The 19257-nt window shown below is 43.8% G+C and overlaps 2 pseudogenes; both read left to right on the plus strand.

Moving 5' to 3' along the window:
- LOC136465688 (uncharacterized) overlaps nt 1-2274 on the plus strand; it is a 5132-nt pseudogene extending 2858 nt beyond the window's left edge.
- Nucleotides 2275-11489: 9215 nt separating this feature from the next.
- LOC136465689 (uncharacterized) lies at nt 11490-17157 on the plus strand (annotated as a pseudogene).
- Nucleotides 17158-19257: the final 2100 nt, after the last annotated feature.

Consider the following 19257-nt stretch of genomic DNA (forward strand, 5'->3'; position numbering starts at 1 on the left):
CTCGCTACTCTAGTCTGATTATACTGTACTGTGCGTGATCTGATGGATCACTGTTGTTTATCTCTTCTGACAGACTGACAAGGTGACCTTAGTGGGAGAGGCGATCACTTACATCAAGGCCCTTGAGGAGAAGGCGCGCGGCGATGCTGGGGAAGCAGGCGCTGGCGCGGCAGGCCGTCGCTAGGGGTGAGGCCTCCTCCTCCTCTCTCTCTCTTTGACGGCGATGCCACAGACCGCGCAAGGCATGGCGGCCCTGTGCGCTTCCTACGTCCCGTGTGGCTGGGGCGGTGTGCCTGCGCCGCCTGCTACTGCAGCCGTGCCAGCGTCGCCGCTCAGATGCACGACGTGGACGGGGCCAAACGTGGCGCTGACAGTGGCCAATGACAACGCCTACATCAGCGTGTACGCGCCACGGCGCGCCAACATCCTGACCATGGTGATGTCCGTGCTGGACAACAACGGGATCGACTTGATCACCGCGCAGATCTCGTCCGACAGAGGTCGCGCCCTGTTCATGATCGTCTATGCCCATGTAAGTAGCATTGTTGCTCCATCCATCCAGTGTCCTCCTGGTTTCATAGCATAGCTTCGGGGTTCGGGCTTTTGTTGGCCAAACGTAGGGGTAGGGTCGTTGCAGCAGCCTATATGTGTTGCGTATATATCTAATAAACATGACGGTGGGCGATTGGTTGAAATTCTTAGAGAATCGTCTTGTCGGGACGAGGAAATTTGATGTGACCTAGAAATTAAAGGAATGCACCTATTTCTTCCCTATGTTTGAATTTGAAAATGGTTTTTTGCCGTTCAATTAGGGTTTGCGCGGGCAAGCCTACGACAAAAAAAAAACGGTCAAAATACCGTTGAATTAGGGTATGTTAGGGCTTTTTTGTCGCACTTTATTTAATGGAAAAAGGTGATAAAAAACCGACAGGATCTATATAAGTTGAGATTTCATAGATTCGGTAACCTTAAGAAAATTATATGTTAGAGATTTATTTTTGTCGTACTTTGTCCGGTGCGAAAAAGGTGGTGGTCCGAATACCGACAAGATTTACGTAAGTTGACGCTGCATGGTTCTAGCAACCACGAGGAAGTAGTACAGTAGAGCCTTATTTTTGTTGCGCTTTAATGGTAAATAGGTGATCAAGATACCGATCATACTAAATCTAGCTAAGCTAATTGACAGATGTGGTTACCTTTCCTTATTCAGTATCATCCTTTTAACCGGAGATATTGGTTTGCAAGCGGCTTCCAAAGGTTGTGGTTACAAGGTTTGGTAACTATTTGGAAAATAGTTTGTTAAAGGACCATTTTTTTGGCGGCGTGTATGCGTGTATGGAAAATATGCTTTATTAGGAGTTGACATAACAAAGTACTAAAGCTTATCACTATAGTTAGAAATAAATGACCCAAATTTTCATACCATTTGCACCTGTGGATTTGTGCTTTATAGGAATAACTATTATGTGACTAGCTTTATGATTAAACTCTTTTTTGTCACGCAAAAATGTTACAAACTTGTCCAAATAGATAAAGGAGTCTATTGTTTTGTCAAGAGGTTTGTTTTTCCATTACTGGTTTGGGCAGTGTTCGGCTGGTATGAAGTTTTTACTGTTTATGCTGGAAAACACTGTTCATGCTGAAATGTTGTGAGAGAAAAACACTAAAAAAAGAAGCCGAACAAGTCGGCTTGTAGCTCAGCCGAACACTGCCTTGATTAGTGTAGCAGTAGTATACCATTTGATTAGTGTTGCAGTAGTATATTGTTTTGTCAAGAGGTTTGTTTTCCATTACTGGTTTGTTTTTCCATTACTTTGCACTTGATACCTTTTCACTCTAGCAGTAATATGAATGCACAGTGGCACGGTTGACCAGAAACATGTATATATTTATATACCCAAAAGGCCGAACCCAATCACAAACAAGTGTCATTGTAGACATTGCGCACAGTGGTCTATATATATATTAGAATCCAAGCACCGTTGTCTAACTTGTAGAACCATATATAACAAGGCGTTGCAAGACAAACGTCTATTCATCAAGAAAATAAATCTACTCTTACATATTGAAGTGGTAACATTATTTTCAGTTTTTTTCTCATATAGTAAACTTGTCTATGTGAGGTAAAACTTTATGGCAGCTCAGTAACATCCGTATCTTTCTACTACATAACAGGTGACTGGAATAGGTGGTGAGAATCGTCATTCGTCAGAGGAAGTGTACCGGAGGGCTATGTCGGAGATCATGTACAGGCTCCACAACAACAACAACTAGACGGGAGCCGCCATCAAGGCCTCAAGGGCGTCTGAAGCTGCACCACTGCATGCCATTGATCTGCTCATCAGCTTGCAGCTTTCTGACTGGAGCGATCGTCGAAAAACCGAAATAAACTTGTTTGTTGCTTAATTTGCACTTGTCATTTGAAGGTTTGAGAATCTCTCTCTGTGTCGTCGTCAGGTCTGGTCGAACTGAGTGCCATGCGTGTCTGTGTGTCGACATCGCGTTAATTGGAACGTCTCTCTGTGTTGTGACTGTTGTACCAACGTCTTCTAAATTGATGTTGAACCGTTTTAATAAGATCCGGATGTTGGTACTCATCAGGAACCGATCGAACGGCTATTGGCTATCCCTCTCCCATCAGAGATTATAATCGATGGCTGTTAGAAATTTAGGTATTTTCATTATCAGTTTAATCCAGAAATATAACATCAGTAGGTTTGTGACAGCATATATGTGCATGTGTATATTTCTTATGAACGCTACAACATGCATAGATGACATTCTGATTGATACAGTAAGAATACAAAATACAGTAATTACAGAGATTAGACTGTACCCAGCGGAAGGTCCCATGCTGAGGGCATCGGATGCTCCATTTGCACTAGTCGACATAGTATGTTGCTCGAAGTCGTGGACCACAGTCGATGCAGAAAGATGTTCGCAGTGCAGTCCCACAAACGAATCACCACGAAGAAGACGCCTTGACGTTCCAGGGAGAGGACGGATCCAAGAGCGATCTCCAGGAAAAAGATGGACAAGCAGTCGCGGATCGCTCCCCAAAAACCTAATCGCCGCTTACCCCGTGCAGGATTCTCAGGCGGACGAGGGTTCCGGAGGCACCTGCTCTCCCGCTCCTCCGTGCGCGCAGAGGTACGGGACGGGAAAGTCAGAAGGCTGCTAATTTGTGGTTCTCTCGGGAGTGGTTGCAAAAGATGCGGTCTGGACTAACGGAAAACAGGATATATGGCTGCTGACGGGGAAGAGAAGACGAAGGCAGCGGACGTGTAGGATTCTCAGGCGGACGAGGGTTCCGGAGGCACCTGGTCTCCCGCTCCTCCGTGCGCGCAGAGGTACGGGACGGGAAAGTCAGAAGGCTGCTGATATGTGGTTCTCTCGGGAGTGGTTGCGAAAAATGGGGTCTAGACTGATAGAAGACAGGATATATGGCTACTGACGGGGAAGAGAAGACGAAGGCAGCGGAGAATTCCAGAAGACAGGAAGCGGAAGCGGAAGGGACGGTAACTGACGCAGTCAGTTCGCCTCCACCATCAAGGAGCGAAACTCCCGTGATAATGTGGATTTAAGTGGCAAAAGACTGGCCACGCCCGTCCGCTCGCTCGCCGCCCGCCTACCACACCCACGGCCCGGCCCGGCCGGCGGCGGCGGCGGCGCGCACGCGTGTGGCACGCCTTTATCCTTTTATCAGCTTCTTAATTTAGATGAATAATTTCCAATCATATAAGCTGAGTCAGCATTCAGTCAAAATCCCGTATGGTATTAAACCATACAACACTTAATGTTACGCACCATAGAGTTTTATTTAATTATTAAATATTATATGGGCCAAGCACATATTATATCCAATCCCCACCAAACTCTAGGGTTTGTAACAGAGTAGTCTTAGAACCACATTTCTTTTATATACCAGTGTTTCGATGGAGACTGTTAAGTTGAACATCCATCTAGAACAATAGTTTCACTCAGTCACAACTGAACATTGGACTAAGCCTTGAATTGACAGTTTTGTGTGAGGTGAATGTCACTAAAGTCCTTAGCTGATACTGGGCAGCAAAAGACATCCCCTCTATTTGAAGCATATAAGTCATACTTCAGTGCCTTTTATGAGTATTTAGAGATCACCCAAATCTCATAGACTGTGACCAGCAGTCTGACTCATATAGGTGTGTTCCTTAAAAGATGTTCTGTAGGACAACATCTTTGCATTGACAAGCCACTTGGAACACATTAAGGCAAAAGACACCCTACCTTACAGAAAGAAAAGATGCATCAAAAATGAGTCTTACTAAGGATCTTTCCTTACAATTTACTACTAGCTTGTTTCACCGTCCTACTTCACGGGATCTCCGATCACATAGAACAGGTTACCACTATAGTAAATTTCAAGTGGGTCTCAAACCCATCTCTCTCGATGCACTTTCTATCACATTGCGTGACAGACCCTTAGTGAACTGATCTGCCAGATTGTTAGACGTGTGAACATAGTCCAACGCTATTACTCCGGAGTTTCTCAATTTTCTGACAGATTTTAGTCGTCTCTTAACATGCCTTATGGACTTCATGTTATCCTTAGAACTGTTAACCTTCGTAATCACAGTCTGGTTATCACAGTTCATTGAAATAGCTGGTATGGGTTTTTCAACAACCGATAAATCCATAAGGAGATCATGAAGCCACTCAGCCTCAGATCCAGCAGTGTCTAATGCTGTGAATTCTGCTTCCATTGTAGACTTCATTAAGATAGTCTGCTTGCAATACTTCTAGGAAACAGCACCATCTCTAAGCGAAAACACATATCCACTTATGGCATAAAGCTCATCAACATCAGAAATCCAGTTAGCATCACAATAGCCTTCCAGCACTTTCGGATGTCCAGTATAACAAATACAATAGCTCATGGTCCCTTTTAGGTAGCGCATTACTCTCTTAAGAGCACGCTAGTGATCATCTCCCAGGTTTGACACAAACCGGCTCAGCTTGCACACAGCAAATGAGATGTCAGGCCTTGTTACACTAGCAAGATATATGAGTGAACCAATGATCTAGGAATATCTCAACCGATCCCTTACTATTCTTCGATTTTTCCTCAATAGCACACTAGGGTCATAAGGTGTAGGAGCAGGTGCACATCACTAAACCCAAAGTGACTCAGCACCTTTTCCACATAGTGGGTTTGTAACAAAGTTACCCAACCATCATCTTCTCTTAGAAGCTTGATATTAAGAATAACATCAGCCTCTCCCAAATCTTTCATCTTAAAATTATTAGTTAAAAATCCCTTCACCTCTTCGATCACTTTGAGGCTGGATCCAAAGATTAGTATGTCATCAACACATAAACACAAAATGACTCCTTCACCCCCACCATACCGATAGTACACATATTTGTCAGCTTCATTCATAACAAAGCCAGCAGATGTTAAAGTTCTGTCGAACTTCTCATGCCATTGCTTATGAGCTTGTTTTAGGCCGTATAATGACTTTAATAATTTACACACTTTGCCTTCTTGACCATTTGCCACAAACCCATCCGGCTGATCCATAAAGATCTCCTCCACCAACTCTTCGTTTAGGAAAGCTGTCTTAACGTCCATTTGATGAACGATAAGACCATAAGAGGCTGCTAGGGAAAGCAAAACTCGAATTATGGTCAATCGGGCAACCGGTGAATAAGTATCAAAGAAATACTCACCTTCCTTTTGGGTATAACCCTTGGCCACAAGCCTTGCCTTGTACCACTCAACAGTACCATCAGGCCTAAGTTTTTTCTTGAACACCCATTTACACCCTATAGGCTTGCACCCATAGGGACGATCAACAATTTCCCAAGTTCCATTGGACATAACAGAATCCATCTCACTCCGTACTGCTTCCTTCCATAAGTCAGCATCAGGAGAGGAATATGCCTTTTCAATGGTCGTTGGTGTGTCATCCACAAGGTACACAATATAGTCATCACCAAAAGACTTTGTAGTCCTCTGTCTCTTGCTTTTCCTAGTGACTATAGTGTCATCCTCCTCAGGATTTTGCACATAGGGTTCCTCAATTTGTTCTATCAGAATAAAAATTTCATGCTCATGGAGAATTATAAATTCATGACCAGTTGTGCTAGGTGCATTTTTCATGGGAAACTCATTCTCAAAAAATGTAGCGTCTCTAGATTTTATGATTGTATCAACAGCCATCTCAGGAACACTAGAGTTTATAATTAAAAATCTATAACCCACGCTATGAATGGCATAACCAAGAAAGACACCATCGACAGTCTTTGGTCCAAGCTTTCACTTTTTGTTTATTGACACATTTATCTTTGCCAAACAACCCCAAGTTCGCAAGTAAGAGAGATTTAATCTCTTCTTCTCCTATTCCTCGAATGGTATAATTTCTTTGTTCTTTGTGGGCACTCTATTCAGGATATAACATGCTGTCAAAATAGCCTCACCCCAACATTCCTTAGATAGTCCCGCAGTCTCCAACATGGCATCAATCAAATCAGTTAGAGTGCGGTTCTTTCTCTCTGCAATCTCATTGGACTGTGGTGAGTATGGTGGCGTCCTCTCATGAATAATTCCATGCACCGTGCAAAACTCAAAAAATTCATTTGAGAAATATTCTCCCCCGCGATCGGACCGTAAACGCTTGATTTTTTTCTCAAGTTGATTTTCTACCTTAGCTTTATAGACTTTAAAATAATGCAATGCTTCATCTTTAGTTTTTAATAAATACACATAGCAAAATCTAGTGCAATCATCTATAAATGTCATGAAGTATCGTCTACCGCTTTTAGTCAATTTGCCATTCATTTCGCATAAATCAGAATGAACGAGTTCTAATGGTGCCAAGTTCCTCGCCTCAGTAGCCTTATGAGGCTTGCGCGGTTGCTTTGATTGCACTCACACCTGGCACTTAGAATCTTTGACTAAGTTAAATTTTGGGATTAAATTCAGATTTGCAAGCCGCGTGACAGCCAAAATTAATGTGACAAAGTCGTGAATGCCATATATTCGACTCATCCAAAATAATAACATTGTTCACTACTTTATTACACACATCATCAAGCAAAGATAAGCGGAACAAACCTCCGCAATCATAACATTTTCCAACACATGTTCTATGTCTCGACACAACATATTTATTGGACTCAAGCATAATTTTAAAGCCATCGCGACACATCTGAGAAGCGCTAACAAGATTCTTCTTGATGGAGGGGACATATTGCACGTTCTTTAATAGCACCGTCTTTCCTGAAGTAAACTTCAGAATGACTGTACCAGCACCAAGAACACGCACATGCGAACCGTTTCCCATCAGCAAGGCTCCACTTCTGCCGGCCTGATAGGAAATAAACAAAGAAACATCAGCATACACATGAATATTAGCACCACTATCCATCCACCACTCAGGTGAAAGACAAACTGAAAGAACAAAGGGTAAAGAATTACCATACCCAGATGTTCCTCCTCCAGTCTCGCTAATTACCATGTTTGCTGATTTCTTTTCTTGCTTATATTTGCGGTCTAAGCATGCACTTGCCCAATGCTCATCACTCCTGCAAACAAAGCATCCTCCACCTTTTTTGTTGTTTTTCTTCTTAAACTGTGTGGTCTGCTTAGGCTTTGCATTGTTGTTCTCTTACATGTTCTTCTTTCTTATTACGAGATGCAAATGAGTTTTTCTTCTGCACCATATTAGCAGCGGAAGACTCAACTCCTTTTCCACGGTTGTCTTTTGCTCTCGCCCTCTCCTCAACATCAAGAGATCCAACAAGCTCAGCCACGCTAAACTCTTGTCTCTTGTGTTTTAGAGAAGTAGCAAAATCCCTCCAAAAATGTGGCAACTTAGCGATTATACCGCCGGCCACAAACTTGTCGGGCAACAAACATGTGAAATGTTCTAGTTCCGTTGCCAGCGCCTGTATCTCATGAGCCTATTCGACCACAGAACGGTTTTCAACCATTTTATAGTCATACAGCTGCTTCATAAGGTACAGCTCACTACCAGCATCAGAAACCCCAAACTTTGCCTCAAGAGCATCCCATAACTCTTTGCCTGATGTGCAAGATATGTAGTTTTTCTCATACTTGGGATGAAGTGCACTAATCACGGTGCCTCGAAATAGGTTATCGACAGCCAAGAACTTTCGCTCCTCCTTAGGAGTAAACTGTTCAGGCTTCCCCTGTGCGACGTGATAGCAGTTCATCACAGTCAAACAAAATACCATCTTTGCACGCCATATCATAAAATTCTTACCATCAAAATTATTCGGCTTCAAAGCGGCAGCAAATCCACTGACAGAAAATTGCCTATTATTTGATTTTTGGATTGTTAGAAATTTAAGCATTTTCATTATCAGTTTAATTCAGAAATATAACATCAGTAGGTTTGTGACAGCACATATGTGCATGTGTATATTTCTTATGAACGCTACAGTTTGCATAGATGACATACTGATTGATACAGTAAGAATACAAAATACAGTAATCATAGAGATTAGACTGTACCCAGCAGAGGGTCCCATGCCGAGGGCATCGGAGGCTCCATTCGCACTAGTCGACATAGTGCGTTGCTCGAAGTCATGGACCGTAGTCGATGCAGGAAGATGTTCGCAGTGCAGTCCCACGAACGGATCAACAGGAAGAAGACGCCTTGACGTTCCAGGGAGAGGACGGATCCAAGAGCGATCTCCAGGAAGAAGATGGACAAGCAGTCGCGGATCGCTCCCTAAAAACCTAATCACCGCTTACCCTGTGCAGGATTCTCAAGCGGACGAGGGTTCCGGAGGCACCTACTCTCCCACTCCTCCGTGCGCGCAGAGGTATGGGACGGGGAAGTCAGAAGGCTACTGATCTGTGGTTCTCTCGGGAGTGGTTGTGGAAGATGTGAGTAGAGGTACGGGACGGGAAAGTCAGAAGGCTACTGATCTGTGGTTCTCTCGAGAGTGGTTGCAGAAGATGGGATCTGGACTAACAGAAGACAGGATATATGGCTGTTGACGGGGAAGAGAAGACGAAGGCGGCGGAGAATCTCAGGAGATGGGAAGCGGAAGCGGAAGGGACGGTAACTGACGCAGTCAGTTCGCCTCCACCATCAAGGAGCGAAACTCCCATGATAATGTGGATTTAAGTGGCAAAAGCCCTAAGTTATAGGGCCCACATGCACCTGTCTCTGTCCGACAACCTTTGACATTTATGCATATGTTTCCATTAACTTAAAAAGACTGTCGGGTGTCCTCGGGGAACCCCGAATCATCCACGATTTCCGAGCAGGATCACGTTACAGAGTCATTGCAGTATTACAACATTTATTCAAATATTAATACCAGAGTAAAAATAGTGGAAGTCTTACAATAACATAATTTACAAAACAGTAGTTTCAAACCTCGCAACTAGGTTCGATTTATTACAAAATGAAATAGTGGAGTGGCATTATAATATAATACAAAACACACAATAAAATTGCCCTGCCCAAGGGCCACACATTTACTTCTTATCGTCATCACAAGGTACAACTGTCATGCAGCATGATCCAAAATAGATCTGCTCATGAGGCTTACCTGCAACAAGGGTCAACGAACCCTGAGTACAAAAGTACTCAATAAGACTTAACCGAAATATTAACTAATAAACTTAGGAATGCAGGCTTAGGGACTCAAGGTATAGCTTTAACAATAATCAAAGTTCTTTTGCGTAAAACTCTTTTAACAAAATTCTTTATATAGAAAACTTCATAAGAATTATATACAAAGCTGACACGATCCATGTTGAGATCATGAAACTTTATATCCAACACCTTCACAAGCCTTATTCGAGTTCCAGTTATTAATACTACGATGATGAACAGTGAGTTGAGTCTCCATAACCGAGGAGCAACAACGATTCGAACCGATTAAACCCAGCTGGGGATTCCAGACGACACGACATATGCAGGTCCCTGACCTACATATATCAACCTACTCTCGGATCCTCTAAAGCAAGAATGGGTCCGCGCCACCTGAGAATACAGTACTCCACCAATCCAGCCCATTGCCACGTGGGTACACGCTATTCCCGCCATCTCTCCACTCCCAGTGCGTGAGTAGCCATTCTCGTAATAGAATCGCCAAGTTCAGGCTTACTAGAGTATGTGGCTAGTACTATAAATTCTCACCTCATGTAATTCAACAACGGACGTGCCTTAATCGACATAGGCGGAAAGAACTCGCTCACAAGACCTCCATGTCTTGTGGCTCACACACACCGAGTCCGTCTGGTCTAGAATTATTACTCCACATTCCCATATCACATGATAACATAAGTAACCAAGGTTCCATTTGAAACTTGCATGTGACAGTTAATCACCTGACTTCAACGTTCTACGCATAGCTAAGCAAAACTAGGCATATATGAATTTAAAACTGGTAATATGGTAAATTTAGAATAACAAGGTTGGTAATGCACCAATTAGGCTCTTACTTAACTCCTAATCACTTAATGTGGTAACGGAAAGCAAAAGCGAAATTAATTTGTAAAACACAAGGTAGGGTTGTATGCATCCGGGGCTTGCTTCGTTGACGGAAAAGTCCGGCTCCTGCGACGTTTCACAAGTATTCGATCCGACCTCAACAAACGGATTAACCTCCTCAACAAATTGATTAACTACCACGTTTTCACCTTCGTTCACTACACGTAATAACAATGCCATGTTTAACATGATGCGGAATACGAAACATGATGCTCGATGATGGATGCAAAATTAATACTTTGAATACAACTTTCCTTCGCGGTACAGTTGCAAGTCAAACAGACTAAATCTTTTTTTTATAACACATACATCAATTGCCAAGGATCATTATCAACTAATGACCCAAGGTCATCACTCAATCCAAAATTTCAAACAAAACCTAAATCATTAAAGGTTACTATTTGCTTTTATGAATTAATTATTTAATTCAAAATTATGAAATAAATCAACTTATTCTAATTGAACTCAACATTTTAGTACATGTTCATTACATGATAAGTAAGTGGCAAAACAAATTTCATAATTTTTGGACAATTAAATAAGCCTAGAAAAATCATGGAAATCCATTTATTAATAAATTGAGCAATTTTTATCACATTCAAAAAGTACTGAAAAACATTATTTCATATTTTTCTTAAATACTATACATCACAGAGAAGTCACACAAAAATTTTCATAATTTTTGTATCTCTAAATAAATCTACACAAAAATAACAAAAACAGACACTATTCATTCAAATCTGAAAATAGAAAAAAATCCATTTGAACGCTGAGTCACTGACAACCCGACCCCACCTGTCATCCCTAACCTCCGACGTTGACCACGGCGGCACGCGTGCTGACCGGCGAATTCTCGCCGCCGGTGAGACCAACAGCGATGGCGAGGGTACTAACATGATCACTACGTCACAGCGCATCGATTTATGGCACTAACACGACCAATTATGGACTGAACTGAGCACTACGCTGACCATGGCGGCCACGACGGCGCTGCTGCACTACGCCGGTGATGTGAGACCTGTAAAGCTTAAATGGGTGGCTCAGGAAGCACCAACAGCTCACCCCGAACGAGTTGGAGCCAAGAGCCGAGCTGGATGATCAACGGAGGCGCTGGTCGACGTTCACACCAACCACGGTGGAGCACGCAACGACGACGGCGATGTTTCGGTGACTGTGGTGGACAAAATGGTCAATCAACCAGGGCACAAAGCACCACGGCACCATGGAGAAGCTGAAACAATGCTTCCCTGAGGTCAGAAGCTCACCGTAGAGTGCTGGCCACGACGGAGCAGCCACGACGGAGATGTTGCCGGCCGCGAGGAAGAAGAGCGCGCACAGCAAGTTCTCGGCGAATACAGGCGACCAAGGTTGGTTGGCTGGGTACGCAAGGAATAGGCGAAGCTGGGACAGGCTTTGCCGAGATGGCAACGGTGCTAGGTCGACGGCGAGAGCTCGACGGAGCTGCGGTGGTGGCGACGGGAAAAACAGAGGGGGAAGAAAAACGATGACGACGGCGTCTCGGTTCTTATAACGTGACTCAGAAGCTTAAGGAAGCCACGATGGAGCCGTTTCCGTGCCAACGCGACGCCAAGGACGGCCACGACGCGCCTGGAACGCCGAAGAAGGTCGCCGGCGGTGTAGTTTGAGCGGCGGGCACTGTTCCACTTAATTACAGAATTACCATCCCGTTAGAAACTCAAAGTACTCCCAAATTTTCATAACAACTCAAAAATCTCCAAAAACAAAAGTTGTTCAAAATCAAAAGTTCTACAACTTTGCTTCTATAACATCTCCTAATTCGGTCTAGATTTGAAATGAACTTTTGAATTTGAATAGGGAAATTTAACGAATTACGCCTTTTTGAATTACTCAAAATTTTTCTAAACAACTTGAAAAACTCCAAAAACAAACTTTGTATAACTTGTCAAGCTCTACACTTTTGCTTTTGGGCTCAACCCCAAAATATGCTTAGATTTTGAAATGGATTTTTAGGGTAGGATTTAAATGCTGAAAATCAGGGTTTTCTCGAAAAATTCAAAATCCAAATAAACTTTGAACTTGAGTCAAACAATACAATTCAACACATACCACATGAATATAAACTTGTTTTAGTGTATGCATCTCAAAGTTTTTTTTTATATGACCAATTGCCTTGCAATGCATATGATGATATGGCAGTTTTAGTATTTTAAACACCCAGGTTGTTACACCCGCCCGCCACGCCCCACGCCCACGGCCCGGTCAGCGGCGCGCGCGCGCGTGGCACGCCTTTATCCTTTTCTCAGCTTCTCAATTTAGATGAATAATTTCCAACCATATAAGCTGAGTCCGCGTTCAGTCAAAATCCCGTATGATATTAAATCATACAACACTTAATATTACGCACCATAAAGTTTTATTTAATTATTAAATATTATATGGGTCAAGCCCATATTATATCAACAATGGCTATCGGGATAAGCGTTCTGTTCAAGCATATCACCGACTTCCCCAAAAGGCCAAAACAACGGCTCACGCATACCAGATACAACAGTCAGCAAAGGCCGATCAAATAAAAGCTGCAGGCACAGGCCAAGAAATGGAGCAAAAAGATGACCTCCCTTCACACGTGGATAGCTAGCTAGCTAGCGACCTGCATTGCTAAGCTCTCAGGCCCTTGGATCATAGGAATTCCAAAGGAACGTAATTCCCCCGTCTATACTTTCCTGTGTTTTTTCATTCCTATGGTTTCTCACAACATCTATATTTTGTTCCTGCTTTTCTTTCTTTTTCTCTGTTTTGCATTCTTTTGTTCCAGGCCCTCAATCTTTTGTCTCGCCACTTGCCTATGTTGTAAGCTTTAATATATTTTTCTTTCTTCCAGGAGAAGTCCGATCGAACAAAAACTGAAACAGGTAAACACCGGCATAATGCATGCCGCAGTGGAACTTCAATTCTTGTTACGCTCGCTGCCAAAGGACCCAAGTTGTAAGCCTGCATGCATCAAGAGAATGGTATCACCTTTAACTGGAGGCAGATATGCTGCGACACATCGTGCAATACAGCAGCGCGCGACCCACCCAACGTGTCTTTTTTTTCGCCTCTCGTCTACCTCGAGCCCTTCCTCCCCCAACCCCGCCTCCTTCCCCGCCGCCGGCCACGCTGGCCACCTCCTGCTCCCGCCGCTCCGCCCCGCCCTGCCCTAACCGTAGGGTGGCGTGCAGGCGGCGTCCTCGCCCCCGCCCCTGCCCCCGCCCACCCTAATCCCAATGCAGGGTGCTAGCGAGCTCCGCTACGACACCTCCGCCGCCGCGCCGCCAAACCACCTTCTTCCACCGCCGTCTCTCCTACCACCACCGCCGTGTTGCAGCCGCCTCCCCCGAACCCCCTTTTAGGGCCGCTTGAGATGAGTTTTCCTAATCCTAACGCTGCCACCGTCTCCTTCCTCTCCAGCGGGGTGCGGGCGCGGGCTCATGGGCAGCTTGGTCGCGTGGGAGAGGGAGAGAGAGAGAGGGTGGGGCAGCCCGCGTCACGCCATCCGCACTCTGCGCCACGGTCGCGTATTTAACTTTGCGCTTTGATTTGCTGGCCACGCCCGGTGAGACCTGCCAGGTGTTTTGGTGGGATAGGCAAAGGTGACGACGAGAGAGATACAGTCGGGCGGGTGCCGTGCGTGAAACCTTGCTTATTAATTGCTCTCGCTATAAAGTGAAAACAGAATTTGTATGCTTGCAGTGGCACAAGTAAGATCGCTTTGATGCTACCCTTTTTCATAACCTTTTTGTTCTATGGTGATGAAGACTGAGGACGTGGTTTCGCTTGGATCTATGCACCGATTTTTGGCCGCAGTCAGTTACTAAAGTAGGATAGATGCGATGTTTTATATTAAAAAATACTGCAGACAGATACGAGGTGAAGTAACGGAACTGATGAAAATGCTCACACGCCAACGCGAATGTTTTACTGGTCCGTCGAAATTAAGGAATCTGAATCGATACACTCGGAACAGAGAGTGATCAGAGGCTCACAGAAATGGCTCAAGAATGTGACACCGCTTGGCCAGAGCACTAAGCACCTGTGTATCTATCGTTTAGCCTATAACTCCAGCAAGTAGAGAGCTGTAAATATCGTTTGGCCTTTGTTTGAAAGGAAATCTATGTTAATATTGTGAGGCATTAATTACTCATTGCTGAATGATCATCTAGCACTGAGTGAGCATTTGGAGTGCAGGTCACAGTAAAGAAAAGACAGCCGAATTTACCGTAAGACAGCTAATCCGCCCGGAGACGTTACACATCCTTTACGCTGTAATTTTTTCTGTTGGCATCACTGCATGCACGCATCTGTGACCAGAAGAGATTAATACGAGGCTGTTTGGTTACCGGACTTGGTTCGCCTCGCCCTCGCCTAGGCTTCGGCGGCCACAGGAAAGCAGGCGGCTGCTTGGTTCGTAATTAATGTGTGGCACGCCACACGATCTTCAGTTCATTTCCAGTGCTTTTAGCGTTTTTCTCGCCACAGCGGTGGCGTTGTTTTTGTCCGCCACAAAACTGTGGGAGAGGCGATCACTTACATTAAGGCCCTTCAGGCGAAGGCGGCCATGCTGGGAAGCAGGCGCTAGCGCGGCAGGCTGCCGCTAGGGGTGAGGCCTCCTCCTCTCTCTCTTTGACGGCGATGCCACAGACCGCACAAGGCATGGCGGCCCTGTGCGCTTCCGACGTCCCGCGTGGCTGGGGCGGCGTGCCTGTGCCGCCTGCTGCTCCAGCCGTGCCAGCGTCGCCGCCCAGATGCAAGACGTGGACGGGGCCAAACGTGGTGTTGACCGTGGCCAACGACAACGTGTACATCAGCGTGTGCGCGCCACGGCGCGCTAACACCCTGACCATGGTGATGTTCGTGCTAGACAACCACGGGATCGACGTGATCACCGCGCAGATCTCGTCCGACAGAGTTCGCGCCCTGTTCATATCTATGCCCATGTAAGTAGCATTGTTGCTCCATCCATCCAGTGTCCTCCTGGTTTCATAGCATAGCTTCGGGGTTCGGGCTTTTGTTGGCCAGACGTAGGGGTATGGTCGTTACAGCAGCTTATATGTGTTGCGTAGACCTGGTGAGCATGACGATGGGCGATTTGTTGACATTCTTAGAGGAGAATCGTCTCGTTGGGACGAGGGGATTTGATCGGACATAAAAATGAAATGAATCCACCTATTTCTTCACAATATTTGAATTTGAAAAGGGTTTTTTACCGTTGAATTAGGGTTCGTGTGGGCAAGCCTACGACAAAAAAAACTGTCAAAATACCGTTGAATTAGGGTATGTTAGGGCTTTCTTTTGTCGCACTTTATTTAATGGAAAGAAGTGATCCAAAAACCGACAGGATCTATATAAGTTGAGGTTTCGTAGATCCTGTAACCGTAAGGAAATAATACGTTAGAGCTTTATTTTTATCGTACTATGTCCGATTGGAAGAAGGTGGTGGTCCCAATACCGACATGATTTACGTAAGTTGACGCCGCATGGTTCTAGCAACCACAAGGAAGTAGTACCTTAGAGCCTTATTTTGTCGCGCTTTCATGGTAAAAGGTGATCTAGATACCGATCATACTAAATCTAGCTAAGCTAATTGACAGTTATGGTTACCTTTCCTTATTCAGTCTCATCCTTTTAACTGGAGATATTGGTTTGCAAACGTCTTTGCAAAGGTTGTGGTTACGGGATTCAGTAACTATTAGAAAAAATAATGTGTTAGAGGTCCATTTTTTGGCGGCGTGTATATGTATATGGAAAACATGCTTTATTAGAAGTTGACATAAGAAAGTACTAAAGCCTACCACTAAAAAGTTAGATATAAATATGATCCAAATTTTCATACTCTTCACATACCTTGAGTGCACACCTGTGGATTCGTGCTTTGTAGGAATAACTACTATGTGACTTGCTTTATGATTAAACTCTTTTTGTTACACAAAAATGTTACAAACTTGTCCAAATAGATAGAGTCTATTGCCAAGAGGTTTGTTTTTCCATTGCTGGTTTGATTAGTGTGGCAGTATGCCATTTGAATGGTCAGTTAGTAGTAGTTAAGGCTACTTGCTACTTGAATCATGTACCATCTCACAATTCCATATTTCCCAAAAAGATGAGTTTGTACTTTGCACATGATACTTTTTCACTCTAGTAGTAACATGAATGCTCAGCGGCACGGTTGACCAGAAACATGCATATATACACCCAAAAGGCCGAACCCAATCAGAAACAAGTGCCATTGCTCACGAGACTTGTAGAACCATATATAGCAAGGCGTTGCCTGACAAAAGTCTATTCATCAAGAAAATAAATCTGCTCATACATGCATATTGAAGTGGTAACATTTTCATTTTCTTTTTGTCATACGGCAAGCTTGTTTGCGTGAGTAAAAGTTTGTGGCAGCTCAGTAACATTCATATATCTTTCTACTACATAACAGGTCACTGGAATAGGTGGTGAGAATCGTCGTTCGTCAGAGGAAGTGTACCAGAGGGCTGTGTCGGAGATCATGTACATGCTCCGCAGCAACAACAAGACCGGCCGGAGACGCCATCAAGGGCCTCAAGGGCGTCTCAAGCTGCGCCACTGCATGCATGCTATCGATCTGCTCATCACACTACCCCAGATCTAGACATCACTGTCGATTCAAAAACCCCCTTCACTACCGGATTTTGAACCAACAGTGGCATATCGGCAGTGACGAGGGGTTGATATCAATGTCGGTTCTTAAAAACCGACACTAATCTGCAGGAAACAGTGTCGGTTTCTGGCTCCACCCGACAGTGTCTAGTTGAACAACACTGCCGGTTTGTAGTCCCAACCGACAGTGACGGTTGCTTCAAGAGTGTCGGTTCTTGGCTCAAGCCAACAATGTTGAGCATGCCTACACTGTCGGTTCATGGCTCAAGCCGGCAGTGCTGATCTAGACAACACTGTCGGTTGATGGCTCAAGCCGGCAGTGTTGAACAAGACAACATTGTCGGTTCATGGCTTAAGCCGGCAGTGTTTTGCAAGACAACGTTGTCGGTTTGTTGATAACCGGTAGTATTTTGCAAGACAATACTGTCGGTTCGTGGCTAACCGACAGTGATGGCCCATTCACATTTTATTGTTTTATAATTGATTTTAATTTATATTTTTTCGTGGAATCGGGTTTCGCTTTATATACGCTACGATATTAAACATTATAAATGTTACGGTTACAGTTCAAATGTTTTTATCCAGATCTCGATCCCTCAAAAAAATTGTTCTCGAACTTCACAGATTGTGCAATGCTTCTCAGACTTCTTAAAAAAATCTAGCGAGCCGCTCTGGGCCATACTGGTCCTTGTACCTCACAGATTGTGCAATGGAAAATACTTCATCTTTTTCCAACACCTCGGCTAAGATGAATTTTACGAGCTCCGATTGCAGTGCGACGATCTCCATGTCTAACAGTCTTTGGTGGTTATATTTCTTGCGCTGTTGTTCAAAAAAGATGATATCCAAAGAGGAACATTAAATCATTTTGTTGAATTATTAACAGACATAAATGAAATGGGGATTATACACACGAACTTATCGGCTTCTTCCAATTTCCCGCCGATGTAGTGACGCATTACCCACATTACATAAAACCCGCATTCATTGTTTTTCGCCGGCTGTGACAGGTACTTCCCCTCCATTTCGACAACCTTGGATGGGACCGGCGTCCCACCGATATGTCTTCTTCGGACACTGAGAAACATTAAAGGGAGAAACATTAGAAAGCGGTATGTGTGATTAGAAAATAATATGTTATTAGGATCGCTTACTAATTCAGCACTGCCATCAGTGCATCCAGATGATGAAATGGTTTTTTCTTTGAGTCCCACACCTCAATCAGATTTTTGGCAACATTGACACAAATAAAGATGAAATTGTTGCTACAATCACAGAATTCTAATTATCGAATAATCTTAATGAAAAAAAAAGCATAAAATTAAAAGCCGAGAACACATACTCGCAGTTGTAGGCTAGAAGTATGTGGGTTTTCTTTTTCATCGTGAATTCATCAAAAACAGCAATCAATCTATGTTTTAGGTCTTCCACGTCACATCCATAGAGGCCTAGACATGTCCTCTCATTGACTCGTAAGGGGTCCAAGAAGCCTATATAATCTCATTTGCTTTTTAGAATGCAAAATTTTGCTATACATCTACATAAAATCATAGGAAGTGCTCAAAAGTTAGCAATTTGTCTCGAGAGAGTAGTTAATTGTAATATCGTGCATGAAGGGTACTTACATTGTCCACAGCGTCAACATTTGAACATCGAGAGAGCGTTTCTGGTATAGCTGAAACAAGCACTCCCACTCGACATCAAACTTCTCTTCTTCAGGATAATGGAAAACATGTGGCGAACGAATAATAAACTCAAAACCAAAGTCGTCCGTCTCTGTTGCTTGAGTCATGTAATATTCATGCAACTAGCGCATATATGTTGTCAGATTTTTATACTCCTCATCGGAAACCAAAAGATTGTCACTTTCATACTTCATTGCCGGTGTTGTCGCCCCTTGTACATCATAATAAATGGTCGCGGCCTCTTCCATGGTTAATCCTGGGTTGTCTTCTACGTACTTCTGTATGTTCCTTAAATCTTTATTGTGTATTTCTTCGTCTCTTGTTGTAGCATATTTATTCTGTGTTTGCCTTTCGAATTTGGATTTCAACAAATACGAAGGCAGTGAGGCACAGAGATTGAAGAAACT

This window comes from Miscanthus floridulus, chromosome 7 (assembly GCF_019320115.1).
Source record: "Miscanthus floridulus cultivar M001 chromosome 7, ASM1932011v1, whole genome shotgun sequence".
In the NCBI taxonomy this organism is placed as follows: domain Eukaryota; kingdom Viridiplantae; phylum Streptophyta; class Magnoliopsida; order Poales; family Poaceae; genus Miscanthus; species Miscanthus floridulus.